This window comes from Quercus suber, unplaced genomic scaffold (genome assembly GCF_002906115.3).
Source record: "Quercus suber isolate HL8 unplaced genomic scaffold, Cork oak 2.0 scaffold_368, whole genome shotgun sequence".
NCBI classification, from domain to species: Eukaryota; Viridiplantae; Streptophyta; class Magnoliopsida; order Fagales; family Fagaceae; genus Quercus; species Quercus suber.
Genome location: NW_027069820.1, coordinates 597,239 through 614,148, shown reverse-complemented (window position 1 = coordinate 614,148; position 16,910 = coordinate 597,239). Strand labels below are relative to the sequence as shown.

Below are 16,910 nucleotides of genomic sequence, written 5' to 3'. Positions count from 1 at the left end.
AGCACTTTCTTCTTATCCTTCTCATCCCAAACTCCACCAAGAACAGTTCTTCCTCTATTTCAGAAATCTGAACCCCCTTTATTAGTTTTCCACAACATTCTTAAATTCTTTCTCAACGCATCCACAATAATGCTCCTTTTGAGATAGAATTTTCATCACAGCCACAATACTCCCCACCTTCCTTGCAGCACTTGTGCTTCTGCTATCCAGCTGTATTCCCATGTCTTCTTCCTCCGTAAAAGTTAGTTTCTTCCACAGCTCCTCTAACTCCTCTGCCATGGATGGCAAGCTCGTTAAACGTCTACCTGTGAGGGACTTTTAGGAAACCCACACAGTGGACACTTAGGCAACAAACTACCACTGCCTCACACAGGGGAGGGCACTCCACTTCTTGCAAGAAGCTGCAAGACTCCAACTTGTACCACGCGCTAGAGCACGAGAGCACCTCTATCAAGAAAACCTTGGTTTGATTTGAACTTTGAAAGCCTGCGTTTTATTGCTTAGCTCTGGGTTACCAAAAGGTTAGTACCAATTAAATTCAGTGTCTATTTATATTACTATACATAATTTAGAGCTAAATTTCTATTTTGACTTTTTTTTTTATGCTTTGATTATCTTCGAGAGCTGCTTGGATTGGAACTTTTATTTTATTAATGTTTAATTTTTGGTTTTTGAATTATATAGACTTGGAGTGTATAACACTGGCTGCTAGCTGAAATGAGTGTGCGTAGTTGAAAACACCTAGAAAAATAAGCCCACAGATAAGTTCTTCCATCATATGTACTATTCATGAAAGGTTTTGTCTCTTTTTCTTTTTTTTTTCTTTTTTTTTTTTGCTGTTTTTTAATAATGAATATTACCTTCATGTAGGAATTGTATATAACTCATAGATCTTGATGATTTTGGCATAAGATTAGAAGAAAGAAATGTTGGAGGAAGACTAAATACAATCTTGTCAATCTGGATATGCAACAAACATGGTCAAAGTTGCACTATAGCTACTCATGTAATTAGCACATTGTAGCATATTATCTAAAATAGGCTATTGTTAAGGGGTGAATAACCAAAAAAAAACATTTTGCATGAGCTTAGGCTATTTCACTCCAAAATGGGTAATATGAATAGTGGCTTTCTATATTTAGGGAACACTGTTTATTTCTAAACTGTTGTTTATTGTTTTTGTGTTTTGGTAACTGTGATAAAGTAAAGTGAGTGTTTTGAAAAGTATGAAAAATAATAAAGAATAATATTTAAATAAAATAAGGTTTAGAATAAGAAATTTGGTGGTGAAAAGAACAAAGTGATTAGCTAAAACAAGAAAATTAAGCTCTTATTTTAAAATAGGAAGAAATTTTAGGGAAGTTGCTACCAATGCTCTTACATAAATATACCCAAAAGCCTACTGCCTCTGTAAAAAAAAAAAAATTTAATTATGCAAATATAACCCAATTATGAAGTGACAAGCGATGATTTCTTTTTTGATTTCATGTTTATGTTGAATATATATATATATATTTTTTTTTTCCCATATTTATGTTGATATAATTGGAAACTGTTGACTGACCAATTTGTATCTTTCATGAAAATGCAGAAGTGTAGAAAGGAGTGGGCCTGAAAATGGGTTACATAATTGTGATATCATTGCCAGTGATACTGTTAATTTTGATCATAGCACTTGCATTTTACCTTCTTGGTAGGGCCCGTGGTCGAAGCGAAGCAGTTCCTCAGTATTATGGGCCTCCAGCTCCTCCATTTCAAGCCCAATCTCCGGCCCATGATAATCCACCACAGGTCTAGATTCGTATTTCTTATGTGCTTGTGAAAATTTGGGAGGTGGTAGTACTTAGAAGAGTACTATTTTGTTGTATTTGTGTTATACAACTATTATAAATTTGTAATGTGCTTGTGCAAAATCATCAATATATCAAAAAATTCAAATATCAACAAAATCAAATATTGTTTCCATTGTATTGCATGGCTCTCGTTGTGATAGATTGGTACAAGAAAAATGACAAAAATTAGGAAAAGCTACTTAGGCATCATCGCCTCAAATTTTCCAATTAAATTCAAATACATGATTAAGTAGGCCAATAAAATACAAATAATTTTATCTTTTTCAAAGATAATTAAATTTAATACAATTATGTATTTGAATTTAATTGAAGAACTTAATGAAATATCCTAAAAAATAAAAAACCGACACATGCTTTTTCTTCTAATATGTTTAGATATCAATGCTAGTACCTTAACTCCAAGCCTCATCAACAATTGTATTGGAGAATGGGAGATTCCAATTAATGAGATGTTAATATAAAATATAAGAATGACATTTTACGAAAAAGCTTAAACTTATAAGTTTGAGACTTCATTTTCACATGTATACCTAACAATCTTCCCTTTTCGTGTAAGTTATTACCTCTCTATAGACTATGAACAAGTTTTACCTATTAACTCCCCCTTTCCCAATGAGTTTCTTTCTTTAAACTTATAAGTTTGAGACTTCATTTTTACGTGTATACCTAACAATCTTTCTTTTCCGTGTAAGTTACTACCTTTTTATAGCCTATGAACAAGTTTTACCTACTAGCTCCCCCTTTCCCAATGAGTTTCTTTCTTTCACCAGGGTATCCTCCAGGGACCCAACTATATGATAGTACCTACTCACTCATAGCATTATTAGTCAATGTGGATCTCCGACTTCATCATTCGTATGTTTACACCCAACATAGAAAATGTTGAGAAATGTTTAGAATTCTGGTTTTGTTTGGTTGTTTTATCGAGATAAACTGCTCACTGATGCAACTAGATATATAGAAGACGCAGCATGTGGCTCAATACCTCGGCTTTTCTTGGAAAATGTATGAGAGAATGTCCAAAAGCCACGTTAATAGGACTTGTTGGTCCATCTCCAATAATGAATGATCTAGAGATTATCTAATTGATTTGAGGGAAGCTAGTATTCGAGGTTTGGTAGAGGTTATAGCAATGGTGAAACAAGCAAATGTGTGGTCAATATTGCATTCACATACAGAAGAAGAAGGGAAGAATGAGATCTTTGTTGAATTGAACATTTAATCACTTAATTAGTGAAGACCTAAGGAAGTACCAATCAGGTTTCTCATCGGTCGAATTTGGAATTTGCTCGAGTGTCAATTGTGGAGTCATTATCATGTGATGTTACCGACTTGGAACTCACCGACTTGGAATCTTGGTACAAAAAAATCGTGGAAATAGAATAATTTGGGTTTGGAATGCATTCAGGAGTGGATGTACTGATGTTCACTGTACTTATGAAATAAATACAAAGAACTTGATAAGACTTAATATACTTGGACATAATATAGGAACTTGATAGCCTCACGTCTCCTCAAGACATAGGAAAGATAGAAAGTAGGATGGAAAATAAATTTGGCCTAAATTTTAAAACTTTAAATTGAGCTACCTTTTAAAAATAGGATAATCAAATTCTTTCTGTATGTTATAAACAGTTAAAGGTAAAGAGAAAAGCTTAATTATACAAGTAAAAAAAAGTAAAACTCTTTAAATTATTGGGTAATTGTCAATGCTATTTCGATACAATAAAAGTTGGATTTTGTAAATTTCATCCACAAACTTTGCAAACACCACAATGTTTAAAAAGATGCTGTGAACAATACAAAGTGTTTCTGCATCCTAGAGGGTGTAATCCAAGCCTTTGCGGTTGGGTTTATTTTAATAAGTTTTAGAGTCACAGTAATTTTCACAAAATATCTCAAAACTGATGGATTTTATTTCAAATAAGTTTTAGAGTCACAGTAATTTTCACAAAGTATCTCAAAACTGTCAATAGAAAGATATTAATGGTAAATGATGAATTGAAATGCTAATGTTGAACTTAAATGAGAACCAATAATTATGAAAGAGTTGCATCCTCCTACCAACCCAGTTCCGGCCAGACCCAAAAAAAAAAAAAAACAAGAATTGCATGAATTTTCCAGTAGGTACCAAATGGAATGTTATGCATAACGCATAAATATGACTGCATACGTTAAATATATTGATTCATAATAGCAGTTTCGTCCTTGTCTCAACCTTCTTTTTGTCCCTACTCCCTATTTGGTGTTAATATGAATTAAGATGCCCTAGAATTATGAAGGTAATTTTGTTATCAAATTGTTTATCTATTCGTTCATTTTGAAATGTTCATTTTAAAAAATATATTAAAATCATGTACTCAATAATTTAACCATAAATTAAAATTATAATAATAATTTTTTTCACAAAATCTAATACCTTTTTAGTGCAAATGTACATTAAATTATTTCACCAATTGAACCAATGATATTGTTATCGCATTTTTAAGGTAAAAGAACTTTTCAGTTATTCTAAAAAATACTAGCACTTTTGTTAGTTTCAAAAAATACTTTGAAAGATTGAAGAAAAAAAAAATCAAAAGATAATATCCGTTAAGAATTAATCTAAACAATATGTCCAATAACACAATTCATTTCATGATTGTTGAAGTGACATGTTATGATTACATTGATTAGTGTAAAGAAAATTTGATGTCAAAGATAGTCACATTAGAAAGTAATATTGCACTAATATAAAACTTACCTAAAAGAAAATCCTCACTAGCTTAAAGTATCACAATCCTTAATAAATGAGCCATATAACTAGATATTCATTAGAAATGAATCAATTACATGTTTTAGATTAAATATTATAAATTTAAAAGCATATTCACTACTACTTCATTTAAAATTATAAATGACATCTGTACACCATCAAATCTATAATATGAAATCTTTTTTTGAAACAAATCGCTATATAATGAAATCTTAAACATTAACCTCATTTTCCATTTTCAATGAAAATAAAGAGATCCTATTCTAACAACCAGACCATGACTTTGACAATTTGAGACATTCCCTTTTCTAATATAATTAAGGGGGAAGTGATATGCTAACTTAGAAAAGTTCACTAGCAACTACCCAAAGTTGTTAAGGGGCTATTTGGTAAGAAATTTCTAGTAACATTGTTTAAGTTTTGTGAAAATACATGTGGGTGAAAAAGAGTGTGAAAATATGTATTATGGTGTTTAAATAACAGTTTCCTTTGTTTAAACATCATTACGAAACAGGACCTAATTTGCATAATAAAATTTATCAAATTAATTTGAGGAAAGTATGTATTTGAGATTTGGTAGAGGTTGATGGAAATGGCGAAACAAGCAAGTGTTTGGTCAATATTGCATTCGCATACAAAAGAAAAAAATGGAAGAATGAGATCTTTGTTGAATGGTGCTTTTGGCGTAGCAATTAGGTTTGTTAGCTATTACACACTTTTTTTTTGAACTGAAATCCTGAGTTGAAAGTACAATTCACAATTTCAATTCAAAAAAATGCGTGTGTGGTAATATGTGAGTAACAAATAATACCCTAAATTTAATATCGAAGATTGTTCTAAACCAGGAACCAATTTTGCAGAGGTGGGAAGGTTTAATTTCCATAAAAGAAAAAGTAGGTTAATTACTTAATTAGTGAAGACATAGGGGAGTACCTATTAGGTTTCTCATCAGTTGATTTTGGAATTTGTTCAAGTGTGTGTTAGTTGCAAAGACATTATCATCTCTATATATTAAGAGAATTGGGAAATTTAGTTGTTACCTTTTTTACTTCCAAAAATACCCTAATTTAATTAATTTATTCTTATTCCTAAGACGTAAGAAATGAGGTTAAAATTGTAAATAGACAAAAATTAAAAACAAAAACCTACGGTGTAAAAACTCTTCACTAGATAGTAAATAGATACAAAATTCTTACCCAATGTTTATCACACAAAAATAAACTCCCCCCTACCCCCATGTACACAACCAAAACTACCTCATGTTCCTTTTATTAAAAAAAATAAAATAAAATTACATGTTCCTATCTTAATGGTCAGGCGCTTTCTTGTCAAAATTGTAAGCCTATGAACAAAATTTATATATTATGAGTCTGTTTGGATACAGATTATTTTGCTGAAAATTGAAAACTAAAAACACTGAAGTAAAATAATTTTTAAATGTGTGAATAGTGTCGTGGGATTCGTTTTTAATGAAAAATTTGTTAAAAAAATAGGTTTGTGGGTTTCGTGAATAATGCATGGGAGCCACTGAACAATGCCATTCCAGTGTAAATTTTGGTTGTCAATGAGGTGGTGGGTCCCGTGCACATTGCATGGAACCCACTAGCAGGTTTGTGTTCATGTGCTCCTCAATTTCAAAAAAAAAAAAAAAAAAGGGCATGAAATTACTGAAATGCTAGAAACTTACACATGGGTAAAAATAATTTCTACCTAAACGCACACTATTTTTTCAATTAAATTATTTGTGTATCATATATTAACTAATTATATTGTGAATTGGTAACTACATAACCTTTTGTGATGTGTGAACTATATAAAAAGTGTCATAGAAAATTTGGTTATAAGGCTGCGTTTGAATCGGGTGAAAAGCATTGCCGGAAATGCTTTTCAGTATTTACGGGTGTTTGGTTGGCTTTGAAAATAGCATTTTCTGAAAATTATTTTCCGTTGACCGTGTAAAATGTGGGTTTGACCCAGAAATCGTTTTACGTTTTTATTTTACCTTCAAACGATTTCCGGAAAACGCAATAGAGAAAGGGAGCAAGAGAAAGAAGAGAGAACGCAGCGAGAAAGAAGCTCCGATCGCTCTGCCTCCACGCATCGAGCTCCAGATCGCTCTGCCTCCACGCATCGATCGAGCTCCGATCGCTCCGATCGAGCTCCAGATCACTCCGATCGCTCTGCCTCCACGCATCGATCGAGCTCCAGATCGCCGTCACCGTCGCCTTCGAACCCACACCTGACCCACACACCGTCGCCGTCACGTCGAACCCACACCCGACCCAGACCCAGACGACCCATCGCTCAACCCAAACCCAGAACCAGAGCCGGCGACCCATCGCTCTCTCTTCCTCGATCTCGTCGACGACTCGGTTTGCGTTGTTGCCGGAATTTGCGTTGTTGTTGCTGGAATTTGCGTTGAGTTGTCGTTGTTGTTGTTGTTTTTTTTTGGGATGAACTGATTGTTGTTGCTGGAATTTATTGTGGTTGTTGTTGTTGTGTTGTGTTTTTGTTGCCGGAATTTGTTGTTGAATTGGGTGTGATGTTGAAATTTTTTGTAATAAAATTTGTTTGGATGTTGAGAAAATGTGAAAAATTTTCCGAAAAATAGCATTTTTAGAATACATCCAAACATATGAAAATATTTTCCACAACAATTTTCATAATTCAACCAAATACTTAAAAATATTTTCCTTTTCTGGAAAATAGTATTTCCAAAAAATATATATTTTTCGAAAAACGTTTTACAAGAAACAAACAGCCTAATGAAAAATTATGATCCTAACTCAAAAAATAAAAAAACCTCGTCAATGAGGTTGGTAGGATGTTACCGACTTCGAATCTTATTATAAAAAACGTGGAAATACAATCATTTGGGTTTGGAATGCATGCAGTGGTAACTGTACACTGTACTTGATGCAATAAAAAAAAAACTGTACACTGTACTGTGATTAGACGTAGTAAGGGGCATAACTATGGGTAAGGGTGGGCCATGGCCCCCCAATTTTGAAATTTTTTTAAATATATATATATATAATTATTTTAATATTTTCAAAATTTATTCAAAAAAATAAGATTGGGTCTCTCCAAATATTTGATTTAGTCTAATGATACTTAAAAAAAAAATTAGTCTAATAATTATAGACATATAACATTATTTTTTATAATTCTATTTTTTATTGTAAATTATGCTCTTATATTTGTTAAATATTTAATAAAGTTTAGCACTAAACATATTTGAATCTATATATTTTTCAACTAGTTATGTGGCAATTAACAAATCATTTACTCATTAAAAAAATAATGTCACTAAAACAATACATGAAATATCTTTTTAGTTAATACATAATAGGTTAGAGTAAGATAACTTCAAATATGTTTGAAGCCTAACTTATTCCTCTAAATTTTGGATCATTCATATTTTTAAAAATTTTATTGTTCAATTGAAAGATTTTTTACTTACTTTAGTATAAAATTTGATAATTTGTATTGAAAATGAAATTTTGTAAGAATTTCACTATAAAAATAGTAAAAATGAATTTTATTTTATGTAAGATTGCCATTGAACATAATTTTGATTAAAATTACTAAGCTCTTTTAGTTGTTGTTTGGTGTGTGTATATATATAACTTATCAAATAAAAAAGTGTGTATATAATAAAAAGCGTATGTATATGTGTACGTGGGTTGTCTTGATAAATATATTAGAGTTGCGAACTTGGCTCCCCCAAACAAAAATTCCTAGCTCCACCCCTAGATGTAGTATAGGAAAGTGATAACTGATAAGCTTCACGTCTCCTCGAATCATGGGAGAGAGATAAAGTAGGATGGAAAATAAATTTGGCCTAAAGTTTGAATTGTACTGCCTTTTAAAAATATGATAATCAAATTCTTTCCATATGTTAAAAGGTTAAACTAAAGAGAAAAACTTTTAATTATACACAAGTGAAAAAGTAAAACTCTTTAACCTCTTTGTTTAGATGGAAAACTTTGTATAATGATAAATTTTTGTGTTTTCCAATATTTGATAGCATTAGAAAAAATGAGTTAAAGGAAAAATATTTTTGGTTAACAGAAAAAGTATGGCTTATTTTAAAAATTGTTTTCCACTATTTAAAAAAAAAAAAAAAAACTCTATCTAACATCAAGTTAAATAAGGGAAGTTAGGAGATTGTTTTTCAACTCATTTAAAGTTGCTACCAAACATAAGAAAATTTAACAGTTTTATAAAAAATGCTTTTTAAAAAATAACTCATTTTCTAGAAAATATTATCATTGAAACAGACAGAGTGTTAGTAGTTGAAGGAATTTGGAAGAAGTTGTAGGAATTATTGGGTAATTTGTTCAATGTCATTTTGATACCATGAAATTTGGATTTTGTCAATTTCATCAACAAACTTTGCAAACACCACAATGTTTAAAAAGATTCTATGAACACGATAATGTGGTCCTTCCATCCCTAGAGGGTGTAATTCAAACCTTAGCGAGGGATTTTATTCAATAAGTTTAGAGTTACAATACTTTTCTCAAAATATTTCAAAACTGTCAAGTGTCAATAGAAAGATACTAATGGTAAATGGTAAATTGATCTGCAGTGCTTGGCTTAGATGAAAATCAATAATGGTCACAGAGTTGCACCTCCCCAATCCCAGACCCAAAAATAACAAACAAACAAGAACTGCATGAATAGTTTCCAGTACGTACCATGTGGAATGTTATGCATAATGCATAAATATGACTGCATACATCAACTATATATCTTGATTGATTATAGCAATTTTGCCTTTCGTCTCAGCCTTCTTTTTGTCCCTACTCCCTCTTTGGCGTTAATATGAACTAAGATACTCTAGATTTTTTAAGGTAATTTTGTCATGGAATTGTTAATCTATTCAATTTGAAATGTTCTTTTCAAAAAATAGATTAAAATCATGTCATCAATAATTTAACCATATATTAAAATTATAATAATAATTTTTTTTCACTAAATATAATACCTTCTTAGTGCCAATTTAAATTAAACCGTTTTACCAATTGGACCCATGGTTTTAAAAATTGGACCGGGAGGTAAAACCGGATTTGCCTCCGTTCCCAATTTTTACTCGGTTTTAGGCAATTTTTCCAAATCAGACTGGCCTTCGGTTCTCGTTCAACTGGTTAGATCGGCCAGTTCGATCCCGTTTTTACAACATTGATTGGACCAATGATATTGTTATCCTGTTTTTGATCCCCTCAAGCCACTTTGCGAAAGTACTTTTTGAAGTTTGAAGATTGTTGAAGTGACAATACATTTTACAATTATTGAAGTGATATGTTATGATTAGTTTACAATAAAATGAATGCTGAAGATAGTTATATACGAAAGAGATATAACACTAATCACAATTGGACACCTCAACAAATTGTGAAATTTGTTGTAATATAAAACTTACTTAAAAGAAATTCTTCACTAGCTTAATGTATCACATTCCTTAATAAATGAGTCAAACTATTAGGTATTCAATTCAAATGAATCAATTTCATATTTTAAATTAAATATCATAAATTTAAAAGTATTTTCAGTGTCAATTTATTTAAAATTTTAAATGACGTGTATACACCATCAAATCTATAACATAAAATCTTAAACATTAAACACATTTTCCATTTTCAATGAAAATAAAGAGATCCTATTCTAACAACCAGACCATGAGTTTCACAATTGAGACATTCCCATTTCTAATATAATTTTTTTTTGGGGGGGGGGGGGTGGTGTGGGGAAGTGATATGCTAACTTGGAAAGTTCATGAACAACAAACCGAAGTTGTTAATTTACATAATAAACTTTATCCTTTTGGTGAACCTGTGATCATCAGAGCATATATGTATAATGTTGACTGACCAAAATTCTCCATGATTTGCGATAGTTTATGACTATTCCCCATCTTCTTTTCATGGTTGGTGAAGCTGAAGCAGATACGTACTTTTCAAATTCCCATGTAAGTTGTAACCCCATTTCCTTATTACTACTTTTTCTATATCATCAAAATTTCCACACAAACTATGTCATTGTTAAAGAGAGCTTAAAGCTTCTTATATTCAATTAATTGCTTTTCTTGAAAGCAAGGGGGCCATCATTGTCAACTTCTCTTGAATTTTATATCGCAGCCAATATTGTAAATGTACTATTATCATTTTGAGACGCAAAGGGAAACAGAGAAAAGAAAAAGAAAATTTCAAAATATATTATTAATTCATGATCAAGTCAGCCACATTTTCCCACCAATTTCTTTCCATAGAATCAACGGTTCAATTTCAACATGATCATGGTATGTGGGACCTTTTGGTATGTAGGTAAGCTAGCATAACATAAAGATCTATTGGTTGGTAACGTAAGGTTTTTGGTTGGTGGGAGATACGGTGGAGAATCGATTCTGGTCCACCTCAACCGTGGACCCCTTACATGAATCATGGTCCCCTCTTTCTTCTTTTTGTCTTAAATACCTAAGGAACAAGTCAAGCATTTACATTCCATTTTTTAACAAAATATCAATTTTTCTTACCCTATTTTAACTATAAACTTTTATAATACACTTTATATTTCTTTTTTTTCTTTTTTTTTTTTTTTTTTTTTTAATTTTGTAATCTATTATATGAAAATTAGTGTTTCATACAATTTTTCCATGCTCCCCTCCCTAACTACTTGATGAAGTAAACGACCGTATCAATCCATGTCTACACCTACCCCATTTTAACCATCACAACAATCATCCATCCACGTTTAGATCAACATTGTACTACTTTCCAACCATATCAACCCATGACCACACCTACCCAGCAGAGCAATCTATAAACTTTTATAATACTCTATACATCTCAATTCTTATTTTGTAATATATATCATATTAAAATAATTCTTTTTCATATAGTTTTTCCATGCTCCCCTCACCCTATAAGCACCTAATGAAGTAAATAGTCATATCAATCCATGTCCACACCTATCTCATTTTGGAATAAGGTTCCATCAGTTTAGGTCATTATTTCCAATAGTACATAGAATTTGGTTTTGTAATTCTTTTTTCAATTTGCCTTTTTTTCAATTTTTAGTGATTTTAGTTTATTCTTAACACAAATTAGAGTTTTTTTTTTTTTTTTTTTTTGGCGTTTCACAAGGGTCTTCTTGTTGCTCTTGGAATTCCTTATTAAGCTTAAGATTCTCTAGACCTCTTAGGGTAACACTAGCTTAGATATTCTAAAGTAACCCGTAAATTTTGAAATTAATAAATTAGATTTTGTCCCGTCATTAATAATTTAAATAAATATCAAAACAGTGATTGTCAACTCTTATTATTATTTTTTTAAATGTTTATATCATAAAATTTAAGATAATCAGTTTAAAACGAATGGATAGGAATATAGTAACGAATGGATAGGATTTAGTAACTCAATGGTGGAGTTAACTTTAAAGCTCTAGCGGCTCTTATTTCTTTTTATTATATACATAGTGGTTGTAGGCATGTAGCCTTTTGACCAATAAACTTTCAAAAAAGTTCTCTTTTTCTTTTTAGTGGTTCTAGCTAGAAATTCTACTTATAGATTCAAGGCACACCTTTGTGCATTCAAGGATTATTTTCCTTAGACATGTATGGTCTATTTTTTGTGGACTGTGTAGCATATATGAAGGCTACTTGGCTACTTCCTTCTCATGTTGGTTTGATTCTTTGGACATGATTCACATGAGCCTAAACACTCCAATGAGTTAGCTCATTCATTAGCCCTCTAGGCTCCATTTCTTATATTGGTTAATTCTAATTTTTTAATGGAATGTTTACTTAGTTAAAAAAAAAAAAAAACCACATTGGTTGTAATTGTCAAAAATATGAACTAGTTAGATGGAGAATTTGTTATTCTGTCACCTACCCAAAAAAAAAAAAAAAGGTTAGGACACTCGGAGTCTTTGTTGCACGAGACGACAAACTTTGTTCAACAAACAGCCTTAAAAAAAAAAAAAAAAAAACCCTATTGTGAGAGTTTTGTTTCATAATTGTTAATTAATTTCTCCACAGGAATGGTTCATGAATTGCATTCCTTAACTGGTTAGTCATGAATATATATAATTTAAAAAAAAGACTTTTTTTTTTTTTACTGAGAATAAAAAATATAAAGACTTTAATCAGTCTAGTGTTTCAGAAATGTATAGCTGCGTTTGTTGTTAAAAGTAAAAGGTCAGTAGGTGTTATGACTCATGAGACGAAGTTACCTAACTTTCTCTACCAAATTCCATCAAGCATTTTTTTTTTTTTTAAAAAGGTATTTTTTTATCCAGATTTATTAATTGTTATTATTATGGTGGCACATCTCTGAAAGTCTTTTGGCTGAATATTACTGAATTTGAAATTTATTTGCGTTATGGGCACTGTTTCAACTTATTTGGGAAAATGAGGAGAGAGAGGAAATTTCGGCAACACCGTTGTCGAAATTCCAACAAAAGTATGAGAGAGAAAGAGAAAAAGTAGGAGAGAGAAAATGTTGAATTTTAGCAATGGTATTACTGAAATTCTTGTTGCCCAAAACGCTGACCGAGAAGCAATTATGGCAATGGCATTGCCGAAATAGGGGGGAAAATTTGAGCCTATTGTGGCAATGCCATTGCCGAAAATGGGAGGAAAAAAGAAAAAAAAAAAGGTGGTTGCCGAAATCTGGGAGAAATTAAAAATATATATATGTGCTACACACACAATATTTTTACAATATTTTCACAACAAATCACAGGTAATTAGTTATTATTAGTTCAAATTTAAATTTAACATTGAGATTACTTTTCTAATCCAACAATAATAATTAGTAACAACCTGCTACTTAGAATTTGTTGTAAAAATTGTATGCAATTATCATTTCTTAAAAAAAAAAAAAAAGTATAATAGCTTTGTGGCAATGCCATTGCCGACAATGTGGGAAAAAAAAATTGTGGCACCTTTTTTTTCTTTAAAATTTGTTGTAAAAATAGTGTGCAATTATCATTTCTTAAAAAAAAAAAAAAAAGTATAATGGCTTTGTGGCAATGCCATTGCCGAAAATGTGGGAAAAAAAATTGTGGCACCTTTTTTTTTTCCACATTTTTGGCAATGGCATTGCCACAAAGCCATTACACTTTTTTTTTTTTTTTTAGAAATGATAATTGCATACAATTTTACAATAAATTTTAAGTGGCAGGTTGTTACTGATTATTATTGTTGGATTCAAAAAGTAATCTCAGTGTTAAATTTAAATTTGAATTAATAATAACTAATTATCTGTGATTTGTTGTAAAAATATTTAACTAATTATCTGTGATTTGTTGTAAAAATATTGTAAAATATTATGTGCGTAGCACATTATATATATATATATATATATATATATAATTTCTCCCAGATTTGGGCAACCAGTTTTTTTTCCTTCCCATTTTCGTCAATGGCATTGCCACAATAGGCACAAATTCCCCCCTATTTCGGCAATGCCATTGTCACAATTGCTTCCCGGTCAACATTTTGGGCAACAAGAATTTCAATAATACCATTGCCGAAATTCAACATTTTCTCTCTCCACTTTTCCTCTTTCTCTCTCATACTTTTGTTGGGTGTTGCCGAAATTCCCTCTCTCTCCTCATTTTTCCAAATAAGTTGGAATAGTACCTATAACGCAAATGAATTCCGAATTTAGCAATATTCAGCCAAAAGACTCCATCCCTGGTCTATATTTATTATTTATATTTATAGAACAATATGAAAACTTTTCAGTGCCCATAACGCAAATAAATTTCAAATTCAACAATATTCAGCCAAAAGACTCCATTCTGGTCTATATTTATTATTTATATTTATAGAACAATATGAAAACATTTATTGTGACTTGTCTTTGACCTCCCCGGCCGTTCTCAAATATGTATTGTGTTTCCAGACTTTTTTCCACTTGTTTTTCAGTGCATATTTCCTTGTCTTCCTTTTTATGCATTTAGTTGGTGCTACTTCATTGTCAAGTCAGCATCTCTAATTGGTTAACTTCTATCTTATCTCCATTTACCTTTCGATTAAAATTTAAAAATATTATTCACCATCCGTCTTTGGTACGGTGGTCATTCCATAAATATAAGTACTTGTAAAGTATAAAAGGCAAAGGTCGGATTTTAAGTCTTCAGGAGGGAGTTTCACACACATATACACTTAATTATCTTATAATAAAATTCTATCTTGTATAAAAAAAAATATATTATTTATTAATAATGAGAAGTGTTACGTATAGAATATTTTCATAACAAATTTTAAGTGATAAGTAGTTATTAGTTTTAATTTAAACTCATCACTAAAATTATTTTTTTGCCTACTAGTAATAACTTGTCAATTGAAATTTATTGTGAAAGTGTTATGAAAATGTTATAGAAATAACATTTCTCTAAAATAATAATTACGATTAAATTTATCATCTATAATTTGTTATGAAAATATTGTGAACACTTTTTATAATTTAAAGAACAAGGCTTTTATGCAACCTAGATTGTAAAATATTGTATACAACCCACTACAAGGTGGTTAAAAAAACCATCTACATATATTATTTAAGTAAGTTACTTTCTCAAAAAAAAAGTAAGTTACATGGCTCATTAAAAATGTTATATGTGACTATAAATAAATGTGAATAGTTTTTTTTTAACCGCACTGCATAGTGGGTTGCATAAAAATTCTTGCAAACCAAGGTGCGTAAAGAGTAAAAACATTTTTCCTAATTTATAAATTTACAACAAGTGGGTGGGTGGTTTATCATATTAAAACATATTATCTTAATTAATAATGAATATTTAGCATTATTAAATAAATTTACCAGCACAACTAAGTATCTTGTCATGTCCTCTCTTTTTGCATACATGGTAAAATTTTTCCAAAGTATAAATTTTATCCTTAGCAGTCTCCACTAAAAAGTGTCCAAAGAAATGTCTCTAATAAGTACAATCATATCAATCATGCTTCATGCCCAAGCATAAAATCTTTTTTTTTTCTATGCTATCTCTTTACATATACAGTGCACCCAAACATATGGGATAAGATGCATCACTATAACACAGGAATAATTTACTTTATACATTTGTGAATGTGAACTCAAAAGGGATCAACTGAGTTGATGTACAATGTTCACATTAAGAGTACTGTTATTCTTTCCTTTTTTTCCTTTTTTATTTTTTGGGTTATTTGGTTAATAACTTCGTTTTATTATTCGTGCATGTAGTTATTATATTCATTATTTTTGTCTTATTAATTATCCAAAGTTTGCTCTAGCAAATCAAAACTTGAAGACCCCATAATAGGGTATTTTATATATATATATATATGTGAGAAGAAAAATAGGAAATATTGCTAGTTTTAGTATAATGAAATTGACAGTGCTTGATTAATGCCAATATTGATCGATGTTTGTTTATGATTACAAAGGCAAAGTTAGATCTTATTAGTTGAAACTTGAAAACGATGTTGGAGCTCATTGTTCTTTTGTTGCTATATATTATTATTGAGCTCATTATGACGATGCCTTAATTGATTAATTTAGGGTTAATATAAAATATAGGAAGCAAGTGAAAATAGAGAATCTAAATATTAACACAATGATGCTGTTGCAACAACTACGTCCACTAAGGTTCAAGCAATTTCATCCAAAGTGGTTGTAGCTTCCTTTCATTTTCCTTGTAGAAAACAACTGGTTTTCTCCACTTGCTTGACAAAACCTTTAGAAAGTAACAAATGCAAATTAATTTTGAGATAATAATGATGTCAAATAAAGAACAGAGGGATTTATAGATTGTATCCAATAAAAATAAAGAGCAGAAGCATATATATACCAAAGACTCGATCGAGGATCAATCAAGGTCTGCAATCTGCATGCATAGATTACACTTTTTTTGAGCATCTTCAAGTACGCAGCTCATCTAGAATACTTTAGTAAAATTTTACAAGAATATTGCTACATCATAGAGACAACAACTTAGTTATTATAATTTGTTTTAAATAAAGTAACAATAAGAATTTTAACAAAACATGCAACATGTATTTTAGATAAAATAACAATAAGTATTTTAATAAAACATACAACATGCATCTAAGTTTCAGTTGATAGAGACAATAACTTATTTGTTCTTATCAATTTCTTTAAACAAATTAACAATAAGTGTTTTAATAAAACATACAACATACCTCTAAGTTTCAAAATTTTAAATCCTACTCCAACTAAAAGTCTATTATCAAAATTTCAAAACTTATATATATTCACCAATGGTCTTTCAATAGAATCCTTCTTGTACCC

At 30.5% G+C, this 16,910-nt stretch overlaps 1 long non-coding RNA gene across 1 annotated transcript; it reads left to right on the top strand.

Annotated features, from left to right (window-relative positions):
* Positions 1–434: 434 nt before the first annotated feature.
* On the top strand, positions 435–1,965 carry LOC136061964 (uncharacterized). The gene is made up of 2 exons (XR_010623811.1): positions 435–521; positions 1,592–1,965. It is a non-coding gene; the product is annotated as an uncharacterized LOC136061964 (long non-coding RNA).
* The last annotated feature ends 14,945 nt before the right edge of the window (positions 1,966–16,910 follow it).